This window comes from Perognathus longimembris, chromosome 6, assembly GCF_023159225.1.
Source record: "Perognathus longimembris pacificus isolate PPM17 chromosome 6, ASM2315922v1, whole genome shotgun sequence".
Taxonomy (NCBI): Eukaryota; Metazoa; Chordata; class Mammalia; order Rodentia; family Heteromyidae; genus Perognathus; species Perognathus longimembris.
The window spans coordinates 72972674-72984239 of NC_063166.1; the positions used below are offsets into that span (position 1 = coordinate 72972674).

General features: G+C 48.6%; 1 long non-coding RNA gene across 1 annotated transcript in view; it reads right to left on the bottom strand.

Moving 5' to 3' along the window:
- Window positions 1-2620, bottom strand: part of LOC125353495 — a 29053-nt gene extending 26433 nt beyond the window's left edge. Inside the window, exons 1-2 of the long non-coding RNA XR_007211339.1 lie at window positions 2447-2620; window positions 1560-1707 (exon numbers count right to left, since the gene is read on the bottom strand). This is a non-coding gene — a long non-coding RNA (uncharacterized LOC125353495). The remainder of the gene's footprint in view (window positions 1-1559; window positions 1708-2446) is intronic.
- Between the last annotated feature and the right edge of the window lie 8946 nt (window positions 2621-11566).

Below are 11566 nucleotides of genomic sequence, written 5' to 3' on the forward strand. Positions count from 1 at the left end.
CCTTGGGGTACTGAAGCATGAATAAGAGCTCTTCTTTTGAACAAGAGTCAGGCTCAGGAGGGAAGAGAGGGACCAAGAATTGGGTCTCCCAGAAATAAATGTCTGGAGGTTGAAAGTCACGTATGAGTGACTCCAGGTGGCAGGGTAGATCTGGTTTTGAAACCTGCTTCTTCTTGTTGGATATGCAACTAACTAATCATTTACTCTCTGAGCCTCAGTTTACCCACCTGCAAAACAAGGATCACTGACTCATCAGTTGTTGAGTGAACTAGAGAGCATGCAACAGCCAACTGTTTGGTGTGGCACCTGGTAGACAAGTCTCTGTTGTCATGGCTGCCACCTCTGAGGACCTCTTACCTCTGCTGCCTCGATTTCCCTTCTCTGCAGCAATGCTGTGAGAATGCCTGTGTGAAGGGTCTGAGGGAGTGTCCACCTGTACGCCCAGACTTTCCGGCCAACTGAAGCAACCTTTGCAAGGCACAATGAGAATCATCCCGATGTTGGATTTAGCAACCCCTGGTTTCAGATCCCACCTCTGCCACTTCCTAGTGTGGACTTGGGCAAGTCACTTGCCTCCACTGAAGCCCACCACCTGGAGACACCCCCCCCAGGAGCCCCTAAGGCTCTGAAGGGCACCCAGCATGGTAGGGCTCATACACAGAAGCTGCACCTCTGCCCACAGCAGGATCAACTTCTCTGCATCCTCCCCCAGCTCTTGCGGGAAGAGGCGTGATTCATTCGAGGGAAGAGGGTTGGCACTCGCTCCCCCCCAGCCGCACAGGGCCAGCCAGCAGGCTTGTGGTTAAAGATCCTGCCTGGGTTGCAAAACAAGCCCGTTTGCTGTGTTGTGGTGTCACGTGAGGCAGGCCGGCTCTGTGCATGGCCTTGCCTTCCCCCCGGCTGACTCACCCAGGACCCTTCCAGTCACATGGCTCCTGAGCCTCAGTCCCCCCACCCCACCAGCCCAACTTCTGAGCTACTCAAATCATTCAGAGAAGAACTATATATTGGGGGGGTGGGGGAAGACTCCCCCTGCCTTGTTTTCCTTAAAATGGCACCATGGCTATTTAAACATATGCTCATCTTATAAGAAATAGAATGGCTCTCAAATACAGAAAAGAAGAAATGGAAAATGCTCCCTTACACGTCACCCCCTTCAGACAACCTCCCACCCACCACACACACACACACACACACACACACACACACACACACACACACACACACGATAACAAATCTGGTCAATATTTTCCTGTGTATCTTCAAGAGCTTGACCTTTTCATTAATTTTAATTGATGTAAGAGTGCATAGATGCATTCTGCCCATTTAAAAAGAAAATATTAGACTGTTACAAAGAAAGCAAGAGCCTATCATGACATCTGTGACTCTATTCAGGGGGAAACCCCTATGATCAGTTAATGCTTCTTTTTAAAATAATCTTTGCATGGTAAGTATTGATTATGCACAAGCTTATGAGCAAGACTAGGGAAGAGGAGAGGAGGGGATTCCATACTTACTTTCTGGTTTTTATGCATCGTTCGCACACCATGTCTACTTACCCATTGGAACGCCTTAGAAATTTCCATTCATGTTCCACTGAGGCACCTTCTAATGGCTACTCAGAATTCAATAACACACGTGCCATAGTCTTCACAGTTGCCAATGGGTTGGAAGGTTATCACTCAGGTGGGTGTGCCCGAGAGGAGCCTAAAGATCCTGTGGGAGGATTCACGCACAATTGTGAGAACGGAACAAGGAAAGATGGGTGAGGGACACTGTTTCTTAAAGGGAAGGGAGCAGGGAGTGTGATGCCAAGGGTGACATAGATTGGAATACAGTGTTAACATGTACAGAGGCGTAACAATACAAACACCCACTATCCCCATATAAGCCAATACAAAAATAGGACTCTAACTGTTTCCCTGTTATAAATCACACTGAAGTGACCATCTCCCTCCCATCCTCCTTTGTTCAGGTGTTTCTGGAAGGCAGGTGCCTTCCTAAGGGGTGCACTGCACAGCCCCTCCAAAATGAGATTCTCTCTCCACCTTTCTAGAAATTTACAGAGATGAGTGGGTGTGCACACAGGAACTCATCTACCAAGTGCTCAAGAGGAAGACTGGACACACCAAGACCACCTCTCCCCAGCATACAGGGAGGAAGAGTCAAAAGATCGTGCAAGGGGAAGAGAAAGTGTCAATCACTGGATCCAAGATCACTGGATCAAGAAGGAGAAACTGAGACTTACGGAAAGGAATCAATGTGCCAAGCAGAATCCATCAGCTCCCTTCTTTTGTTTTACTAGCAAGAGTTATAAGGGAACATACTCTCTTACACAGCAGCCAGGGGAATGTTTCCCAAGTTCAATTAGGAGCCATCTTTGCTGTCCCCATCTTTGCTTAGAAAGGTTGTGGTGAGACACTGTGTTCCAACCTTAGGATATTACCTGCCCTTTGTGAATCTCTGTTTCCCAGCAAGCACCAGGATCACTTCTGTCCCAGGGTCTTTTCATACGCTTCTGGCTCTCTCTAGAACATTTCTTGCTCCTGTTCTTCCACATTCGGGCTCACTAATTCCCATTAACTTTTGAGACTCCAGCTACTGGAGAAAAAAAAGCAGTTCATTTCCTGTGGCCAAAAAATAATGATAACAAAAGAAATTAGTTTATGAATTGGTACACGACAGATCTGCTTTGTTTCACTGTTGTATCCCAAGGAACCGTCACTGTGCCTATCTCAATAAATGCTGGTTGGGGGGGATGGGGGAGGGAGCAAGAAAAACAGAAAGGGAAGAAAAGGGGAAGGAGAAAGAAGGCAGATGGGGCTGAGAATATGGCCTAGTGGCAAGAATGCTTGCCTTGTATACATGAAGCCCTGGGTTTGATCCCCCAGCACCTCATATACAGAAAATGGCCAGAAGTGGCGCTGTGGCTCTAGTGGCAGAGTGCTAGCCTTGAGCAAAAGGAAGCCAGGGACAGTGCTCAGGCCCTGAATCCAAGGCCCAGGACTGGCAAAAAAAAAAAAGAGAGAGAGAGAGAAAGAATGCAGATAGGAAGGGAGAGGAGGCATAGAGAAGAAAAGGTGTTTGTCAGATTTCTGTCAGTGTAACGAACATCTAAGATGAATCAATTCATAAAGAAAAAAGATTTATTTTGACTCAAAAGGCAGATATGATGGTGAAGAAAATCCTGCTTACCCATCATCCTCTTCCAGGACTCACATTCACCCAATGACCTGAAGACCTTCCCCTAGGCTCCGCCTCCTAAAGGTTCCACCACATCCCCAACACATGGCCATTAGAGGACATTGGTGATCCAAACTATGGATGACAGATGAACAGGAAGGGATTGAGTGAACTCATCTGTTCATTCACTGGCTTGATCCCTAAGCAATGGCCACTCATCATGTACTAGACCCTGGGGACAGGAGCAAAGCCAGGTGGTACCTGTCCTCGTGGGGTCTGTACTCTGGCTCAGCAAGCACTCTTCCCACTCTGCCCTTCACCTTATAGAATGCCAGTCCTACAAATCATGAAACAAAAATGAGCCCCAGGCAGATGAGCTCACTGCCCCCCAAATATCCTAATATTAAAAAATTGGAGATATGTGCAATTACAAAAAAAAAAAAAGCTAATCAAGCATTTCTGTCTGTGCAACCTCTTTCTATCTGAGACTTGCTTTTTCTCAGGCCAGCACAGGCCATCCTAAAGGCAGGAGGCAGGAGGCAGGCAGACTCACTGCTGGCCCCGGGTGAGCCTCCTCCCACTGGCTTGCCAAGTTCCTCTGGGCACAAAACTTCTTCCCGACAGAGCAGCCCAGGAGGGGCCCTGACACCACCTTTTCCAGGGCTTTGGTTTCCTGGCACCCAGAGGCCTTGCTGCTCTGACAGCACTCCAGGAAGCCTTACTCCAAGCTTCCTTGCTCCCACTTGTGACCAGGGGAGAAACACCTCCTGCCGTTCTGTCCTGGGGATCCAAGGGCAGGAAGAAACAGCAGGAGAAGCCACAGGGGCCTGGCCCCTGACTTCGACAGCAGGAGGGCGGGCGCCTGGCCTGACCCAAAGGCCAGCAGCCCTGTGCCAGAACCCCAGGTTTTGGCATGGCCCCTTGGAGTCTGCTTGCCAAGGGAGCCTGTAAACTGCCAAACCCCTGTGCGGATGAAGACAAACATCAGCCTCATGTCTCTGATTCACTTCTGCTCGGCTCATCAGGCTGCTGCTTGGTGAGAGCTGCATAGATCTCAACAGGCCCCAGGAGCAAATGTGAATTTGCTTTGTCCTGAGATCTCTTGGTGATGGTGGAGGGATTCAGGCTCTGGCTGTCTATGGTCAGAAAGAATTAGGGCTTCTAGATGCCTTGAGAGAAATGCACTTCACCTTCCAATCTCCTCACACTGACAAGATTGCCCTGACATGAAATCACTAAGCAGAGTGTGTGTGTGTGTGTGTGTGCGTGCGTGCGTGTGTGTGTGTGTGCGCACGCGCCAGTACTGGGGCTTGAACTCAGGGCCTAGACACTATCCCTTAGCTTTTACCCTTAAAGCTGGTGCACTACTGCTTGAGCCACTACCCCACTTCTGGCTGCTTGGTGGTTTCACTGGGGATAAGAGTCTCACAGAACTTCTTGCTCATGCCGGCCTCCTAACAGTGATCCTCACATCTCAGCTTCCTGATTAGCTAAGATTACAGGTAAGAGGCACTGATGCCCAACTACTAGGTGCATCTTTTAAGGCTAATCTTAGTGGTAAATAAACCCAAAAGGCTAAATAATCAGGCTTGTCTGGTGTTTCAGCCTCTTTCAGACTGCTTTTACATTAAGTCTGGCACTTCCTGGGCACTAAATGGAGTGTGTGCACATACATTCTAAATAATAGCGCAATTGTTGGTCCGCAGTGTCTCAGATGATCGGGCAAGCCTGAGTTATGTATCCTTACAATGCTACAATCTGCCACAGGAAGTGACCCCTCAGAATCCCCGATCTTGTGTGGTCCCCTCTGTGACAGTGACCTAGGCTCAGACATGTGGCCTGCTCTGGCCAATAAGATATCTGTCCTAGGATGGCTTAGGCACCAAACATGCCAGTGTCTCCATCAAGCCTAGCTCACAACTGAATGGAACTTGGAGGAAGAGTCCAGTGGGAAAGCCATCCTCTGAAAAATCCATCAGTCAAATAAGTTTCCATCAAATGGGTTTCAAGTATGCCCTGTTCCCCACACTAGCAGCTAGTAACTGGTAGCTTGTAGCAGGTCAGCCTTTCTGCTGAATTGTCTCTTCTTCTGCTAGCTAAACTTTATTAATACTTTGGGTTCAACAGGACTACTTGGGTGGGAGAACATGGAACCCACAGCCAGACTTAAAGAAATCCTTCATGTGTCATCTTCACTCCCATCAGCCACCGCAGTCCCACCTGGAAAGAACTGACAGGTTACAGACAAGCATGACCTCCACCTTGTGATTTTGAATACAAGGGCTTGCCATTTTAGGACCAAACTATAATTGAGTTCAAAGTGATTCTAGACACTTCATTAATGCAGGCTGCCCCAGAAGGAAGACCAGTCTGAGAAAAGGAAAGTGAGGTCTTTTTTTTTTTCTTGCTTGCTTTTTAAAGTCTGTGGCTTCGTTGCTTGGAATACACATAGTAATTCAAACTAAGTACTGACCTGTTACCAACAAATTCCCCAGGCAGCTCTGATGAGATGACTTGGTTTGTAACTAGCATATCAATTGTTCCGATGTATCTGAAGCTCCTTGCAAAGAGTTGATTCTCTGAAATGCTCCAACACTAACCCTACAATTATTTTCCCCATGGGTAGGAACAGCAACCAGGAAAATAAACCCCACACCCCTGCCTCCAGCCAGGTCTTCCTCCAAACCTCAGATCTGTAGTAGCACCAGGAACAGACTTAAACAATGATATAACTAGAGTGTGCCACCGGTGTGCTAAAAGCTGCTGGTTTACTTCTTTGTATTCTCTGAAGTTTGAACCCAGCACCTCCCACTTGCTTAGGGAGGTGCTTTACCTCTTGAGCCACACCTCTTGTTCTTTTTGCTTTCGTTACTTTTCAAATAAGACGTTATATATTTTCCCGCTGGGCTGGTAGGGACTGCAATCCTCTTATTTATAACTCCTTCAGAGTTTGGGTGACAGGCTGCCATTCTCTGCTTCTTGGTGGAGATTTAGGGCAGAGGGGTTTGAGGGAGTCTTTCAAACTTTTTACCCTGGCTGGCTTTGAACTTTGATCTTCCTGATCTCCACTTGTCATGTATCCAGGATTACAAGTGTGAGTACCACACTGGCTATTTGTTTCTTCCTTACTCTGTGAGGTAACTGTTATTTGTACCCACACTTTACAGATGAAGAGATGGAAGATTGGGGGTTAAAGTCCTGTTTGAGGTCAGGCAGCTCTATGATCCCAAGTTCACAAATTCTATGCTCTCCTCAACTCCCGGCCTTGCTTCCTGAGTCTCTTCCTTCAGTGGCTCTGCCCATCTGTAGATCCATCTAAACCATGCACAGGAGAACGAAGAGTCTGTCAAATGTCACTATTCTCCAGGCCTATTTTTTTAGTTCTGGACCCCTAGGCCTCTAAACTGGGTTTCCTCTCCTTCTTCATCTTTTCCAACTCGCACACTCCACAGCAGCCCCGAGGTCTGCCCAGGCAGGCCTGAGTTCTACAGGGCAGAAAACCTCACACAGCAGAAGAAGGAAAGTTTTCCAACGATGGCACAGAGGTGACAGGCTGAGCTGGGAAAGGTGGAGAAACAGAGAGGCAGCGACAGAAACCCCGGAAGGAAAGCCGAAGTAAGGGTGCCCACGAAGGTCACTTTCCTCAAGGGTATCTCAAGGTTAGCCATCCTTTCCACCATCAATATTTACCTCCTGGGCCTGACTCCCTAACACAGTCTTAGGATACAAATGAACAAACTTCTGAAGCGGACAAGACCTTGTAGGTCCTGGTCTTCCATAAGCAAGAGGACCTCTGGGTGAGATTCTTGCATGTGCACACTCCTTTACTACCTGATTTTACTACCTGATTTACTCCGGATTCTATCTGAACTTCTTGTAATTCCACAAAGGCCTTCTGTTCCTCCAGCCCAGGGCCTTTGCACAGGCAGTTTCTAGATCCAAAAGTTCTCTCTTTCCCTCCTGATTATTTCCACTAACAAATTTCTACTCAACTTTTTGGCAAGAGACAATTTCTACCTCAGTTCTCCCCCTTAAAAATCTTGTTCTCTCCCAAATCATCCCCTGCTAATAATATCCCCTTGTTAGTTTTATTGCTCTGAATGGTGGGGATAATGGTACTACAGAGTGAATGAATGAATGAATGAATGAATAAATGAATGTCGCATTCACACAGTCCCAGTTTGACCTTGCCCAATCTGCAAACCTGGGTCAAAGAAGTGCCATGCGCCTCAGCATGCCACATCAGAGACAGACAGACCTCTGTCTGGAGCAAGAATCTCTGACCTCAAAATTGAGTAAGCACTTGTGTCCAGAAAGAGGCCTTTGGTTTCTCGTGCCCAGCCATGGAGCATGCTGGGAACACAGTGGTAAAAGGAGACACGAGAAAGGCGTGGGATGAAGCAGAAGTAGGAGACTGGACAGGGTCAGGCCCAGGAGGGGGGAGCTGCCCGGACTTTCTGCACGTCTCCAAAGTTAAGCCGATTTGGGTCCGTATTGAATGTCCTACTGAGCCGGAAGAACTAATAACAATTGGCTAGGGAGATGGGATAGCCTTCTCCCTGTTTTACAGACACACCAAGCTCTTTCCTGCCCCAGGTCTTTTGTACTTGCTGCCCCTGCACTTGCAAGGTCCTTCCTGGGTCCTGTCAATCAATCTCAATTTCAAACAGTACCTCCTGAGAGAGAGAGAGAGAAAGAGAGAGAGAGAGAGAGAGAGAGAGAGAGAGAGAGATTTCCTAGCTGGTCACCTTGGTCACTCATCCTCTGCCTTCTTGCTTTTTTATTTTTCCTTTTCTTCATGACACTTGTAAGTGTCGCAGTCACCCTCTGTGGTGTGTCTGGGTTCCGAGTCGCTCCTGCGCCACCTCACTGTCCCCAAGGTTAAGACCAATTCCTGCTGCTTCTCGTTCTTCAGTGGAAAGGTTATTAATGAACCAAATCAGTGGATGGATAAGGAGGCCAGGGTGAGGCCCTCATGTTTGGAAGTGGGGGGGGGGCGGGCGGGGAAGGAGGGCCAAAGCAGCAGGCAGCAGTTCCGTAGCTGCTCAGGGACATAAGGACAGGCAAGGTGACCTACAGACCTCACCCTGGTGATATGGTCACTCTGTTCTATAGTTCACAGACTCCTGTTCTTAGTTGTGGCCCTGAGCACACTGCCAATGTGTGGAGGTGTGTGTGGAGGTGTGTGCATGTGCGTGCATGTGTGATTATGTAGTTGACATCTGTTTCTCTCAGCTGTAAGCCTCTCAAGGTCAGAGACCTCGGGATCTTCTCCGGTCCACCCTTAGGCTTGACCCACCCAAGGGAGGCGCTTTAGGTCTGAAGGACTTCCTGCAAGGCCCTTCAGCCTCACCTCTTCCCTCTGATGGGCAGAATGAGGCCTAGAGATCAGGCGACAGCAATGCACATCGCAGTCAGCTCTGGCCACAGAACTGTGAACACCAGGAAGACAGCAGGTGGCCCTGAGGGCTCTTCCTGCCAACCCCTGCCTGAGGGAGGGAGAGAAGGAGGGAGGGAGAAAGAGCAGGGGGAAAGAGGAAGGAAGGGGGATAAAGAGTTATCATCCCCCAGAGAAACAACATTTGTGAAGTAGTATGCTGTGGTCTCCTCTCTCCTTCCCTTCCTTCTCTGCCTCCCTACTTATTTCTCTCTTTCCTCACCTATTTCACAGTCTGCTTCTCTGTGCCTCCTTGTTCTGTGCCTCTAATCAGTCACTAGGTCCCGTCCCCTTTGGTCCCTTGGATGGCAGGTGACCTCTGGTCCCTGGAAGCCATTTCACATGCCAGTGAGGGGTGGTCCTGGCTCAGTCCTTATTTAGATCCTAGGTGGCCTCTGCTCTTAGAAAATAGCCATCTCACGTTGGCAGGGAACCGGGCTGCCTCTTGTAGCAGATCAGATCTACAGTCTGGGTCTGAACGAACCTATAACCTAGGCACACGCCTTTCAGTTTCCCCATACCCCCAGCTTTCAAGACCAACCAGTGTTGTCCAGATAAGCTGAGGTATGAGCCAGGTGTCACCACTCAGAGCTCCAGCAAGGTGTGGCAGGGGAGAAAGCAGGAGGAGGATGCTCTGGCCAAATGGTGTCATTAGTGCCAATTAGGGAAATGGCCCATTATCACCACCTAGTCATCAGCATCACAGGTGTGCCCCCCTGGACACCCACCAGGACGCAGCCATTAAATGCCCACCCCTCTCCTCTCCTCCTACTCTTTCCACATCCCCTGCGGGTGAGGGCTGTGTCCTGCTCCTTTTACTGGAGAGGAACTCCCTGAGACACAGCACCCCACGGCCTGAGGAAGAGCTGCCTTGATAGGTGGTAAGCTCCCCATCTTAAGAAATAGGCAAGAACATGATACATTCCAAAGTCTAGGGCATAGAGAATCACCACTCAACTGCCTTCTAAAACTAAGGCCACAAAGAGGTTTATGAGCCCAGGCTGAGGATCCAGTCCCCCTGCACTCACATGGGACATTCCTAGATGGACGACCTTGAACAAGGCCTCGCACCCTTGTCAGCCTCAGATCCTCAAGGGGACCAGAGGCCATCTCACAGTGGGGAGAGCAAGTGAGACCATGGCTGTCAAGTTCTAATCCAAGTTCCTGGCATGGAGTATGAGGCCAACAAATTGCTGTTGTCTGTGATCAGGTGAAGTGGCATGGGGGGGGGGGGGTGGGAGGGAGAGTTGGCTCCAGGAAAGATCCAGGGTGCCCATGCTACAGGCTAGTGTCCCCCACAACTCTTCAAAGCACACATCTAAAAGTTGACTGCAGCCAGAGTCGGGACTTCTAGAACCTTCTCTGTCCTGCCCTCTATGACTCAATGGACCTGCTTTGGTCTGAATCCCCAGTTTCTGCACCCTGCTGCGTACCAACAATCTTCCTTTCCTCCCCTAGCCTCCCCTCCTCTGCAGACTTGACGTGAATCCTTTAACCATTAAGTACTTAACACCATGTTTTCTGCCTTTGGAGATTTCTAAACAGTAATTAGACAGTGGAACACCCTGCCAGAGTGGTGAGAATAAATATCATTAGTGTAGGAGGAGTATGGGGTAAGAAGAGGTGCTCCGAGACTTGGCACAAGGCAGGAACTGGCTGGCATGAGGGTAGCTAAGGCTGGGTGGAGCTGTCGCTCATTATCACCACCCCCACCCCCCAGCTGCCCCATCCTGTCCTGGAAGGAACCGAGCTCTGAAGCCACAGGGGTCAGTGACATCAGTGACATTGGGAAGGGGACACTGGCTTTGGTGTTAGAGCAATTCATTCCTGCCATTGTGCATCTAGAGAAGCTGTGTAATCGCTCTGAGCTCATTTGCTCATCCACAGAGGTGGTGCCAAGAGTGGAATGAGATAACACATGTAAAAGAACACTGGGTCCAAGATAGATGGATTGTTCCATATGCCAGTGGCCCTGCTCACTGTGGTGAAGCTACAGAGACAGACTCCAAAGTCATGGTTTGTATATCCAACTCTTTTTAAAAAAATAAAAATAAAAATTCTACATCAGTCAGAATAGGTTAGATCATGCTTCTGTGACAAGCAAGCCCAAAAAAATCTGAGCTGAGACAGCCAAGACTGATCTCTCAGTCAGTGTTATATGTTGCTTACTCAGCCAGATGAGGAGGCTCTGTGTGTCAAAGTCATTCAGGACAGAAGTGTCACAAATCAGCCATCAGTTAGCCCATGGTGGAAGAAAAGAGGGCTCTGGACCTCTTTGTATTAGTAATTGAATATTCTGATCTCGTACTGGTAGACATCAATTCTGTTCACAGCTTCTTGGTCAGAACCTCTCACACAGCCCTACCACCTGAGCTCAAAATCACTTATCTTCTGTATCCTCCGGAGGAAAAGCCCAAGACCTGGACAGTTACATGAATCACTGTCATCCAATCCTGTGTACACGGAGATACCTCCTTGCCATGGGTCAACCCGGCCAGATCGCTCTCATGTCTTGCGACAAATCACCGTGACTTTACTTGAGCCCAAGAAAATCCACTAGATAAGCACTTGAGGCAACGGTGACAGAAATATTGAAACTGTTGGCTTCTAGAATCACACTAAGGGCTTCCAGGACTTCACAATTAGGAGTACCTAGATATGGAGTAGCTGACAGATTCATGCCTTCCCACAATATGCTCAAGCTCGGGTATGTGCTCAGTGAGTACAATGATGGGCAGAATCATCTGTGTGTTTCTTTCTTTGTTTTCCTGGCTCTCTTTATTCTGGTTTCAAAGTTGACTTGTGTAAGTTTGATGCCCTCATACTAATATAATACTTGATAATTACCTGGTCTTCCTGGAAGGAAGGAAAAAGAGGGCTCCTTAAGACAATCTTTATTAAGCCTCTAGGATCAGGCTTGGCCTGGTAAGGCTTTCCAATCTGTTC